This window comes from Hypomesus nipponensis, chromosome 20 (genome assembly GCF_054491055.1).
Source record: "Hypomesus nipponensis isolate SF chromosome 20, ASM5449105v1, whole genome shotgun sequence".
Taxonomy (NCBI): Eukaryota; Metazoa; Chordata; class Actinopteri; order Osmeriformes; family Osmeridae; genus Hypomesus; species Hypomesus nipponensis.
Genome location: NC_140380.1, coordinates 740001 through 750000, shown reverse-complemented (window position 1 = coordinate 750000; position 10000 = coordinate 740001). Strand labels below are relative to the sequence as shown.

General features: G+C 46.5%; 22 non-coding genes and 12 pseudogenes across 22 annotated transcripts; all 34 read right to left on the bottom strand.

Moving 5' to 3' along the window:
- Window positions 1-49: 49 nt before the first annotated feature.
- On the bottom strand, window positions 50-168 carry LOC146240585 (5S ribosomal RNA; annotated as a pseudogene).
- A 172-nt stretch (window positions 169-340) lies between these two features.
- LOC146240584 (5S ribosomal RNA) lies at window positions 341-459 on the bottom strand. Its single transcript, XR_014739639.1, has one exon. It is a non-coding gene; the product is annotated as a 5S ribosomal RNA (ribosomal RNA).
- Window positions 460-633: 174 nt separating this feature from the next.
- Window positions 634-752, bottom strand: LOC146240583 (5S ribosomal RNA). Its single transcript, XR_014736230.1, has one exon. It is a non-coding gene; the product is annotated as a 5S ribosomal RNA (ribosomal RNA).
- Window positions 753-936: 184 nt separating this feature from the next.
- On the bottom strand, window positions 937-1055 carry LOC146240582 (5S ribosomal RNA; annotated as a pseudogene).
- Window positions 1056-1229: 174 nt separating this feature from the next.
- LOC146240581 (5S ribosomal RNA) lies at window positions 1230-1348 on the bottom strand. The gene has a single exon (XR_014734753.1). It is a non-coding gene; the product is annotated as a 5S ribosomal RNA (ribosomal RNA).
- Window positions 1349-1534: 186 nt separating this feature from the next.
- LOC146240580 (5S ribosomal RNA) lies at window positions 1535-1653 on the bottom strand. The gene has a single exon (XR_014739819.1). It is a non-coding gene; the product is annotated as a 5S ribosomal RNA (ribosomal RNA).
- A 174-nt stretch (window positions 1654-1827) lies between these two features.
- On the bottom strand, window positions 1828-1946 carry LOC146240579 (5S ribosomal RNA; annotated as a pseudogene).
- Window positions 1947-2118: 172 nt separating this feature from the next.
- LOC146240578 (5S ribosomal RNA) lies at window positions 2119-2237 on the bottom strand. Its single transcript, XR_014739637.1, has one exon. It is a non-coding gene; the product is annotated as a 5S ribosomal RNA (ribosomal RNA).
- Window positions 2238-2411: 174 nt separating this feature from the next.
- On the bottom strand, window positions 2412-2530 carry LOC146240577 (5S ribosomal RNA). Its single transcript, XR_014736229.1, has one exon. It is a non-coding gene; the product is annotated as a 5S ribosomal RNA (ribosomal RNA).
- Window positions 2531-2718: 188 nt separating this feature from the next.
- On the bottom strand, window positions 2719-2837 carry LOC146240576 (5S ribosomal RNA; annotated as a pseudogene).
- Window positions 2838-3011: 174 nt separating this feature from the next.
- Window positions 3012-3130, bottom strand: LOC146240575 (5S ribosomal RNA). Its single transcript, XR_014734752.1, has one exon. It is a non-coding gene; the product is annotated as a 5S ribosomal RNA (ribosomal RNA).
- Window positions 3131-3322: 192 nt separating this feature from the next.
- LOC146240574 (5S ribosomal RNA) lies at window positions 3323-3441 on the bottom strand. The gene has a single exon (XR_014739818.1). It is a non-coding gene; the product is annotated as a 5S ribosomal RNA (ribosomal RNA).
- Window positions 3442-3615: 174 nt separating this feature from the next.
- Window positions 3616-3734, bottom strand: LOC146240573 (5S ribosomal RNA; annotated as a pseudogene).
- A 180-nt stretch (window positions 3735-3914) lies between these two features.
- LOC146240572 (5S ribosomal RNA) lies at window positions 3915-4023 on the bottom strand (annotated as a pseudogene).
- A 170-nt stretch (window positions 4024-4193) lies between these two features.
- Window positions 4194-4312, bottom strand: LOC146240571 (5S ribosomal RNA). The gene has a single exon (XR_014736228.1). It is a non-coding gene; the product is annotated as a 5S ribosomal RNA (ribosomal RNA).
- Window positions 4313-4496: 184 nt separating this feature from the next.
- On the bottom strand, window positions 4497-4615 carry LOC146240570 (5S ribosomal RNA). The gene has a single exon (XR_014734702.1). It is a non-coding gene; the product is annotated as a 5S ribosomal RNA (ribosomal RNA).
- A 194-nt stretch (window positions 4616-4809) lies between these two features.
- LOC146240569 (5S ribosomal RNA) lies at window positions 4810-4928 on the bottom strand. Its single transcript, XR_014739817.1, has one exon. It is a non-coding gene; the product is annotated as a 5S ribosomal RNA (ribosomal RNA).
- A 170-nt stretch (window positions 4929-5098) lies between these two features.
- On the bottom strand, window positions 5099-5217 carry LOC146240568 (5S ribosomal RNA; annotated as a pseudogene).
- Window positions 5218-5387: 170 nt separating this feature from the next.
- On the bottom strand, window positions 5388-5506 carry LOC146240567 (5S ribosomal RNA; annotated as a pseudogene).
- A 172-nt stretch (window positions 5507-5678) lies between these two features.
- LOC146240566 (5S ribosomal RNA) lies at window positions 5679-5797 on the bottom strand. Its single transcript, XR_014740395.1, has one exon. It is a non-coding gene; the product is annotated as a 5S ribosomal RNA (ribosomal RNA).
- Window positions 5798-5977: 180 nt separating this feature from the next.
- On the bottom strand, window positions 5978-6086 carry LOC146240565 (5S ribosomal RNA; annotated as a pseudogene).
- A 170-nt stretch (window positions 6087-6256) lies between these two features.
- On the bottom strand, window positions 6257-6375 carry LOC146240564 (5S ribosomal RNA). The gene has a single exon (XR_014736227.1). It is a non-coding gene; the product is annotated as a 5S ribosomal RNA (ribosomal RNA).
- Window positions 6376-6561: 186 nt separating this feature from the next.
- On the bottom strand, window positions 6562-6680 carry LOC146240563 (5S ribosomal RNA). The gene has a single exon (XR_014734701.1). It is a non-coding gene; the product is annotated as a 5S ribosomal RNA (ribosomal RNA).
- Window positions 6681-6876: 196 nt separating this feature from the next.
- Window positions 6877-6995, bottom strand: LOC146240562 (5S ribosomal RNA). Its single transcript, XR_014739816.1, has one exon. It is a non-coding gene; the product is annotated as a 5S ribosomal RNA (ribosomal RNA).
- A 170-nt stretch (window positions 6996-7165) lies between these two features.
- On the bottom strand, window positions 7166-7284 carry LOC146240561 (5S ribosomal RNA; annotated as a pseudogene).
- Window positions 7285-7468: 184 nt separating this feature from the next.
- LOC146240560 (5S ribosomal RNA) lies at window positions 7469-7587 on the bottom strand. Its single transcript, XR_014734699.1, has one exon. It is a non-coding gene; the product is annotated as a 5S ribosomal RNA (ribosomal RNA).
- Window positions 7588-7775: 188 nt separating this feature from the next.
- Window positions 7776-7894, bottom strand: LOC146240559 (5S ribosomal RNA; annotated as a pseudogene).
- Window positions 7895-8068: 174 nt separating this feature from the next.
- On the bottom strand, window positions 8069-8187 carry LOC146240558 (5S ribosomal RNA). Its single transcript, XR_014736225.1, has one exon. It is a non-coding gene; the product is annotated as a 5S ribosomal RNA (ribosomal RNA).
- A 200-nt stretch (window positions 8188-8387) lies between these two features.
- Window positions 8388-8506, bottom strand: LOC146240557 (5S ribosomal RNA). The gene has a single exon (XR_014736224.1). It is a non-coding gene; the product is annotated as a 5S ribosomal RNA (ribosomal RNA).
- Window positions 8507-8690: 184 nt separating this feature from the next.
- On the bottom strand, window positions 8691-8809 carry LOC146240556 (5S ribosomal RNA). Its single transcript, XR_014736223.1, has one exon. It is a non-coding gene; the product is annotated as a 5S ribosomal RNA (ribosomal RNA).
- Window positions 8810-8979: 170 nt separating this feature from the next.
- Window positions 8980-9098, bottom strand: LOC146240555 (5S ribosomal RNA). The gene has a single exon (XR_014736222.1). It is a non-coding gene; the product is annotated as a 5S ribosomal RNA (ribosomal RNA).
- Window positions 9099-9290: 192 nt separating this feature from the next.
- Window positions 9291-9409, bottom strand: LOC146240554 (5S ribosomal RNA). Its single transcript, XR_014736221.1, has one exon. It is a non-coding gene; the product is annotated as a 5S ribosomal RNA (ribosomal RNA).
- A 170-nt stretch (window positions 9410-9579) lies between these two features.
- LOC146240553 (5S ribosomal RNA) lies at window positions 9580-9698 on the bottom strand. Its single transcript, XR_014736220.1, has one exon. It is a non-coding gene; the product is annotated as a 5S ribosomal RNA (ribosomal RNA).
- Window positions 9699-9884: 186 nt separating this feature from the next.
- Window positions 9885-10000, bottom strand: part of LOC146240552 (5S ribosomal RNA) — a 119-nt pseudogene continuing 3 nt past the window's right edge.

The window sequence follows — 10000 nt, the reverse complement described above, 5'->3', positions numbered from 1 at the left end:
CTACTTGTGCATATTGCAAGATTTCAGTTTCTAAGTGAATGAGCAAAAGAGCATACAGCACCTGGTATTCCCAGGCGGTCTCCCATCCAAGTACTAACCAGGCCCGACCATGCTTAGCTTCCGAGATCAGACGAGATCGGGCGTTGCCAGGCTGGTATAGCCGTACAAAATAAGTTGACAACCATAGGCTACTTATCCATATACAGATTTAGCAATTGACAATGCAAGGTGGTCTCTCTCTCTCTCTCTCGTGTCAAAATGAATACAGCTTCCAGCCCCTTTCATGAAGGACTACTTGTGCATATTGCAAGATTTCAGTTTCTAAGTGAATGAGCAAAATAGCATACAGCACCTGGTATTCCCAGGCGGTCTCCCATCCAAGTACTAACCAGGCCCGACCCTGCTTAGCTTCCGAGATCAGACGAGATCGGGCGTTGCCAGGCTGGTATGGCCGTACAAAATAAGTTGACAACCATAGGCTACTTATCCATATACAGATTTAGCAATTGACAATGCAAGGTGGTCTCTCTCTCTCTCTCTCTCGTGTCAAAATGAAAACAGCTTCCAGCCCCTTTCATGAAGGACTACTTGTGCATATTGCAAGATTTCAGTTTCTAAGTGAATGAGCAAAAGAGCATACAGCACCTGGTATTCCCAGGCGGTCTCCCATCCAAGTACTAACCAGGCCCGACCCTGCTTAGCTTCCGAGATCAGACGAGATCGGGCGTTGCCAGGCTGGTATGGCCGTACGAAATAAGTTGACAACCATAGGCTACTTATCCATATACAGATTTAGCAATTGACAATGCAAGGTAGTCTCTCTCTCTCTCTCTCTCTCTCTCTCTCGTGTCAAAATGAAAACAGCTTCCAGCCCCTTTCATGAAGGACTACTTGTGCATATTGCAAGATTTCAGTTTCTAAGTGAATGAGCAAAGGAGCATACAGCACCTGGTATTCCCAGGCGGTCTCCCATCCAAGTACTAACCAGGCCCGACCATGCTTAGCTTCCGAGATCAGACGAGATCGGGCGTTGCCAGGCTGGTATAGCCGTACAAAATAAGTTGACAACCATAGGCTACTTATCCATATACAGATTTAGCAATTGACAATGCAAAGTGGTCTCTCTCTCTCTCTCTCTCGTGTCAAAATGAAAACAGCTTCCAGCCCCTTTCATGAAGGACTACTTGTGCATATTGCAAGATTTCAGTTTCTAAGTGAATGAGCAAAAGAGCATACAGCACCTGGTATTCCCAGGCGGTCTCCCATCCAAGTACTAACCAGGCCCGACCCTGCTTAGCTTCCGAGATCAGACAAGATCGGGCGTTGCCAGGCTGGTATGGCCGTACGAAATAAGTTGACAACCATAGGCTACTTATCCATATACAGATTTAGCAATTGACAATGCAAGGTAGTCTCTCTCTCTCTCTCTCTCTCTCTCTCTCTCGTGTCAAAATGAAAACAGCTTCCAGCCCCTTTCATGAAGGACTACTTGTGCATATTGCAAGATTTCAGTTTCTAAATTAATGAGCAAAAGAGCATACAGCACCTGGTATTCCCAGGCGGTCTCCCATCCAAGTACTAACCAGGCCCAACCCTGCTTAGCTTCCGAGATCAGACGAGATCAGGCGTTGCCAGGCTGGTATGGCCGTACGAAATAAGTTGACAACCATAGGCTACTTATCCATATACAGATTTAGCAATTGACAATGCAAGGTGGTCTCTCTCTCTCTCTCTCTCGTGTCAAAATGAAAACAGCTTCCAGCCCCTTTCATGAAGGACTACTTGTGCATATTGCAAGATTTCAGTTTCTAAGTGAATGAGCAAAAGAGCATACAGCACCTGGTATTCCCAGGCGGTCTCCCATCCAAGTACTAACCAGGCCCGACCATGCTTAGCTTCCGAGATCAGACGAGATCGGGCGTTGCCAGGCTGGTATAGCCGTACAAAATAAGTTGACAACCATAGGCTACTTATCCATATACAGATTTAGCAATTGACAATGCAAGGTGGTCTCTCTCTCTCTCTCTCGTGTCAAAATGAATACAGCTTCCAGCCCCTTTCATGAAGGACTACTTGTGCATATTGCAAGATTTCAGTTTCTAAGTGAATGAGCAAAATAGCATACAGCACCTGGTATTCCCAGGCGGTCTCCCATCCAAGTACTAACCAGGCCCGACCCTGCTTAGCTTCCGAGATCAGACGAGATCGGGCGTTGCCAGGCTGGTATGGCCGTACAAAATAAGTTGACAACCATAGGCTACTTATCCATATACAGATTTAGCAATTGACAATGCAAGGTGGTCTCTCTCTCTCTCTCTCTCGTGTCAAAATGAAAACAGCTTCCAGCCCCTTTCATGAAGGACTACTTGTGCATATTGCAAGATTTCAGTTTCTAAGTGAATGAGCAAAAGAGCATACAGCACCTGGTATTCCCAGGCGGTCTCCCATCCAAGTACTAACCAGGCCCGACCCTGCTTAGCTTCCGAGATCAGACGAGATCGGGCGTTGCCAGGCTGGTATGGCCGTACGAAATAAGTTGACAACCATAGGCTACTTATCCATATACAGATTTAGCAATTGACAATGCAAGGTAGTCTCTCTCTCTCTCTCTCTCTCTCTCTCTCTCTCGTGTCAAAATGAAAACAGCTTCCAGCCCCTTTCATGAAGGACTACTTGTGCATATTGCAAGATTTCAGTTTCTAAGTGAATGAGCAAAGGAGCATACAGCACCTGGTATTCCCAGGCGGTCTCCCATCCAAGTACTAACCAGGCCCGACCATGCTTAGCTTCCGAGATCAGACGAGATCGGGCGTTGCCAGGCTGGTATAGCCGTACAAAATAAGTTGACAACCATAGGCTACTTATCCATATACAGATTTAGCAATTGACAATGCAAAGTGGTCTCTCTCTCTCTCTCTCTCGTGTCAAAATGAAAACAGCTTCCAGCCCCTTTCATGAAGGACTACTTGTGCATATTGCAAGATTTCAGTTTCTAAGTGAATGAGCAAAAGAGCATACAGCACCTGGTATTCCCAGGCGGTCTCCCATCCAAGTACTAACCAGGCCCGACCCTGCTTAGCTTCCGAGATCAGACAAGATCGGGCGTTGCCAGGCTGGTATGGCCGTACGAAATAAGTTGACAACCATAGGCTACTTATCCATATACAGATTTAGCAATTGACAATGCAAGGTAGTCTCTCTCTCTCTCTCTCTCTCTCTCTCTCTCTCTCTCGTGTCAAAATGAAAACAGCTTCCAGCCCCTTTCATGAAGGACTACTTGTGCATATTGCAAGATTTCAGTTTCTAAATTAATGAGCAAAAGAGCATACAGCACCTGGTATTCCCAGGCGGTCTCCCATCCAAGTACTAACCAGGCCCAACCCTGCTTAGCTTCCGAGATCAGACGAGATCAGGCGTTGCCAGGCTGGTATGGCCGTACGAAATAAGTTGACAACCATAGGCTACTTATCCATATACAGATTTAGCAATTGACAATGCAAGGTGGTCTCTCTCTCTCTCTCTCTCGTGTCAAAATGAAAACAGCTTCCAGCCCCTTTCATGAAGGACTACTTGTGCATATTGCAAGATGTCAGTTTCTAAGTTAATGAGCAAAAGAGCATACAGCACCTGGTATTCCCAGGCGGTCTCCCATCCAAGTACTAACAAGGCCCGACCCTGCTTATCTTCCGAGATCAGACGAGATTGGGTGTTGCCAGGCTGGTATGGCCGTACGAAATAAGTTGACAACCATAGGCTACTTATCCATATACAGATTTAGCAATTGACAATGCAAGGTGGTCTCTCTCTCTCTCTCTCTCTCTCTCGTGTCAAAATGAAAACAGCTTCCAGCCCCTTTCATGAAGGACTACTTGTGCATATTGCAAGATTTCAGTTTCTAAATTAATGAGCAAAAGAGCATACAGCACCTGGTATTCCCAGGCGGTCTCCCATCCAAGTACTAACCAGGCCCAACCCTGCTTAGCTTCCGAGATCAGGCGTTGCCAGGCTGGTATGGCCGTACGAAATAAGTTGACAACCATAGGCTACTTATCCATATACAGATTTAGCAATTGACAATGCAAGGTGGTCTCTCTCTCTCTCTCTCCCTCTCGTGTCAAAATGAAAACAGCTTCCAGCCCCTTTCATGAAGGACTACTTGTGCATATTGCAAGATTTCAGTTTCTAAGTGAATGAGCATACAGCACCTGGTATTCCCAGGCGGTCTCCCATCCAAGTACTAACCAGGCCCGACCCTGCTTAGCTTCCGAGATCAGACGAGATCGGGCGTTGCCAGGCTGGTATGGCCGTACGAAATAAGTTGACAACCATAGGCTACTTATCCATATACAGATTTAGCAATTGACAATGCAAGGTAGTCTCTCTCTCTCTCTCTCTCTCTCTCTCTCGTGTCAAAATGAAAACAGCTTCCAGCCCCTTTCATGAAGGACTACTTGTGCATATTGCAAGATTTCAGTTTCTAAGTGAATGAGCAAAAGAGCATACAGCACCTGGTATTCCCAGGCGGTCTCCCATCCAAGTACTAACCAGGCCCGACCATGCTTAGCTTCCGAGATCAGACGAGATCGGGCGTTGCCAGGCTGGTATGGCCGTACGAAATAAGTTGACAACCATAGGCTACTTATCCATATACAGATTTAGCAATTGACAATGCAAGGTAGTCTCTCTCTCTCTCTCTCTCTCTCTCTCTCTCTCTCTCTCGTGTCAAAATGAAAACAGCTTCCAGCCCCTTTCATGAAGGACTACTTGTGCATATTGCAAGATTTCAGTTTCTAAATTAATGAGCAAAAGAGCATACAGCACCTGGTATTCCCAGGCGGTCTCCCATCCAAGTACTAACCAGGCCCAACCCTGCTTAGCTTCCGAGATCAGACGAGATCAGGCGTTGCCAGGCTGGTATGGCCGTACGAAATAAGTTGACAACCATAGGCTACTTATCCATATACAGATTTAGCAATTGACAATGCAAGGTGGTCTCTCTCTCTCTCTCTCCCTCTCGTGTCAAAATGAAAACAGCTTCCAGCCCCTTTCATGAAGGACTACTTGTGCATATTGCAAGATTTCAGTTTCTAAGTGAATGAGCATACAGCACCTGGTATTCCCAGGCGGTCTCCCATCCAAGTACTAACCAGGCCCGACCCTGCTTAGCTTCCGAGATCAGACGAAATCGGGCATTGCCAGGCTGGTATGGCCGTACGAAATAAGTTGACAACCATAGGCTACTTATCCATATACAGATTTAGCAATTGACAATGCAAGGTGGTCTCTCTCTCTCTCTCTCCCTCTCGTGTCAAAATGAAAACAGCTTCCAGCCCCTTTCATGAAGGACTACTTGTGCATATTGCAAGATTTCAGTTTCTAAGTGAATGAGCATACAGCACCTGGTATTCCCAGGCGGTCTCCCATCCAAGTACTAACCAGGCCCGACCCTGCTTAGCTTCCGAGATCAGACGAAATCGGGCATTGCCAGGCTGGTATGGCCGTACGAAATAAGTTGACAACCATAGGCTACTTATCCATATACAGATTTAGCAATTGACAATGCAAGGTGGTCTCTCTCTCTCTCTCTCGTGTCAAAATGAAAACAGCTTCCAGCCCCTTTCATGAAGGACTACTTGTGCATATTGCAAGATTTCAGTTTCTAAATTAATGAGCAAAAGAGCATACAGCACCTGGTATTCCCAGGCGGTCTCCCATCCAAGTACTAACCAGGCCCAACCCTGCTTATCTTCCGAGATCAGACGAGATTGGGTGTTGCCAGGCTGGTATGGCCGTACGAAATAAGTTGACAACCATAGGCTACTTATCCATATACAGATTTAGCAATTGACAATGCAAGGTGGTCTCTCTCTCTCTCTCTCTCTCTCTCGTGTCAAAATGAAAACAGCTTCCAGCCCCTTTCATGAAGGACTACTTGTGCATATTGCAAGATTTCAGTTTCTAAATTAATGAGCAAAAGAGCATACAGCACCTGGTATTCCCAGGCGGTCTCCCATCCAAGTACTAACCAGGCCCAACCCTGCTTAGCTTCCGAGATCAGGCGTTGCCAGGCTGGTATGGCCGTACGAAATAAGTTGACAACCATAGGCTACTTATCCATATACAGATTTAGCAATTGACAATGCAAGGTGGTCTCTCTCTCTCTCTCTCCCTCTCGTGTCAAAATGAAAACAGCTTCCAGCCCCTTTCATGAAGGACTACTTGTGCATATTGCAAGATTTCAGTTTCTAAGTGAATGAGCATACAGCACCTGGTATTCCCAGGCGGTCTCCCATCCAAGTACTAACCAGGCCCGACCCTGCTTAGCTTCCGAGATCAGACGAGATCGGGCGTTGCCAGGCTGGTATGGCCGTACGAAATAAGTTGACAACCATAGGCTACTTATCCATATACAGATTTAGCAATTGACAATGCAAGGTAGTCTCTCTCTCTCTCTCTCTCTCTCTCTCTCTCGTGTCAAAATGAAAACAGCTTCCAGCCCCTTTCATGAAGGACTACTTGTGCATATTGCAAGATTTCAGTTTCTAAGTGAATGAGCAAAAGAGCATACAGCACCTGGTATTCCCAGGCGGTCTCCCATCCAAGTACTAACCAGGCCCGACCATGCTTAGCTTCCGAGATCAGACGAGATCGGGCGTTGCCAGGCTGGTATGGCCGTACGAAATAAGTTGACAACCATAGGCTACTTATCCATATACAGATTTAGCAATTGACAATGCAAGGTAGTCTCTCTCTCTCTCTCTCTCTCTCTCTCTCTCTCTCTCTCTCGTGTCAAAATGAAAACAGCTTCCAGCCCCTTTCATGAAGGACTACTTGTGCATATTGCAAGATTTCAGTTTCTAAATTAATGAGCAAAAGAGCATACAGCACCTGGTATTCCCAGGCGGTCTCCCATCCAAGTACTAACCAGGCCCAACCCTGCTTAGCTTCCGAGATCAGACGAGATCAGGCGTTGCCAGGCTGGTATGGCCGTACGAAATAAGTTGACAACCATAGGCTACTTATCCATATACAGATTTAGCAATTGACAATGCAAGGTGGTCTCTCTCTCTCTCTCTCCCTCTCGTGTCAAAATGAAAACAGCTTCCAGCCCCTTTCATGAAGGACTACTTGTGCATATTGCAAGATTTCAGTTTCTAAGTAAATGAGCATACAGCACCTGGTATTCCCAGGCGGTCTCCCATCCAAGTACTAACCAGGCCCGACCCTGCTTAGCTTCCGAGATCAGACGAAATCGGGCATTGCCAGGCTGGTATGGCCGTACGAAATAAGTTGACAACCATAGGCTACTTATCCATATACAGATTTAGCAATTGACAATGCAAGGTAGTCTCTCTCTCTCTCTCTCTCTCTCTCTCTCGTGTCAAAATGAAAACAGCTTCCAGCCCCTTTCATGAAGGACTACTTGTGCATATTGCAAGATTTCAGTTTCTAAGTGAATGAGCAAAAGAGCATACAGCACCTGGTATTCCCAGGCGGTCTCCCATCCAAGTACTAACCAGGCCCGACCATGCTTAGCTTCCGAGATCAGACGAGATCGGGCGTTGCCAGGCTGGTATGGCCGTACGAAATAAGTTGACAACCATAGGCTACTTATCCATATACAGATTTAGCAATTGACAATGCAAGGTAGTCTCTCTCTCTCTCTCTCTCTCTCTCTCTCTCTCGTGTCAAAATGAAAACAGCTTCCAGCCCCTTTCATGAAGGACTACTTGTGCATATTGCAAGATTTCAGTTTCTAAGTGAATGAGCAAAAGAGCATACAGCACCTGGTATTCCCAGGCGGTCTCCCATCCAAGTACTAACCAGGCCCGACCCTGCTTAGCTTACGAGATCAGACGAGATCGGGCGTTGCCAGGCTGGTATAGCCGTACAAAATAAGTTGACAACCATAGGCTACTTATCCATATACAGATTTAGCAATTGACAATGCAAAGTGGTCTCTCTCTCTCTCTCTCTCGTGTCAAAATGAAAACAGCTTCCAGCCCCTTTCATGAAGGACTACTTGTGCATATTGCAAGATTTCAGTTTCTAAGTGAATGAGCAAAAGAGCATACAGCACCTGGTATTCCCAGGCGGTCTCCCATCCAAGTACTAACCAGGCCCGACCCTGCTTAGCTTCCGAGATCAGACGAGATCGGGCGTTGCCAGGCTGGTATGGCCGTACGAAATAAGTTGACAACCATAGGCTACTTATCCATATACAGATTTAGCAATTGACAATGCAAGGTAGTCTCTCTCTCTCTCTCTCTCTCTCTCTCTCTCTCTCTCTCTCTCTCGTGTCAAAATGAAAACAGCTTCCAGCCCCTTTCATGAAGGACTACTTGTGCATATTGCAAGATTTCAGTTTCTAAGTGAATGAGCAAAAGAGCATACAGCACCTGGTATTCCCAGGCGGTCTCCCATCCAAGTACTAACCAGGCCCGACCCTGCTTAGCTTCCGAGATCAGACGAGATCGGGCGTTGCCAGGCTGGTATGGCCGTACGAAATAAGTTGACAACCATAGGCTACTTATCCATATACAGATTTAGCAATTGACAATGCAAGGTAGTCTCTCTCTCTCTCTCTCTCTCTCTCTCTCGTGTCAAAATGAAAACAGCTTCCAGCCCCTTTCATGAAGGACTACTTGTGCATATTGCAAGATGTCAGTTTCTAAGTGAATGAGCAAAAGAGCATACAGCACCTGGTATTCCCAGGCGGTCTCCCATCCAAGTACTAACCAGGCCCGACCCTGCTTAGCTTCCGAGATCAGACGAGATCGGGCGTTGCCAGGCTGGTATGGCCGTACGAAATAAGTTGACAACCATAGGCTACTTATCCATATACAGATTTAGCAATTGACAATGCAAGGTAGTCTCTCTCTCTCTCTCGTGTCAAAATGAAAACAGCTTCCAGCCCCTTTCATGAAGGACTACTTGTGCATATTGCAAGATTTCAGTTTCTAAGTGAATGAGCAAAAGAGCATACAGCACCTGGTATTCCCAGGCGGTCTCCCATCCAAGTACTAACCAGGCCCGACCCTGCTTAGCTTCCGAGATCAGACGAGATCGGGCGTTGCCAGGCTGGTATGGCCGTACGAAATAAGTTGACAACCATAGGCTACTTATCCATATACAGATTTAGCAATTGACAATGCAAGGTAGTCTCTCTCTCTCTCTCTCTCTCTCTCTCTCTCTCTCTCGTGTCAAAATGAAAACAGCTTCCAGCCCCTTTCATGAAGGACTACTTGTGCATATTGCAAGATGTCAGTTTCTAAGTGAATGAGCAAAAGAGCATACAGCACCTGGTATTCCCAGGCGGTCTCCCATCCAAGTACTAACCAGGCCCGACCCTGCTTAGCTTCCGAGATCAGACGAGATCGGGCGTTGCCAGGCTGGTATGGCCGTACGAAATAAGTTGACAACCATAGGCTACTTATCCATATACAGATTTAGCAATTGACAATGCAAGGTAGTCTCTCTCTCTCTCTCGTGTCAAAATGAAAACAGCTTCCAGCCCCTTTCATGAAGGACTACTTGTGCATATTGCAAGATTTCAGTTTCTAAGTGAATGAGCAAAAGAGCATACAGCACCTGGTATTCCCAGGCGGTCTCCCATCCAAGTACTAACCAGGCCCGACCCTGCTTAGCTTCCGAGATCAGACGAGATCGGGCGTTGCCAGGCTGGTATGGCCGTACGAAATAAGTTGACAACCATAGGCTACTTATCCATATACAGATTTAGCAATTGACAATGCAAGGTAGTCTCTCTCTCTCTCTCTCTCTCTCTCTCTCTCGTGTCAAAATGAAAACAGCTTCCAGCCCCTTTCATGAAGGACTACTTGTGCATATTGCAAGATTTCAGTTTCTAAGTGAATGAGCAAAAGAGCAGACAGCACCTGGTATTCCCAGGCGGTCTCCCATCCAAGTACTAACCAGGCCCGACCCTGCTTAGCTTCCGAGATCAGACGAGATCGGGCGTTGCCAGGCTGGTATGGCCGTA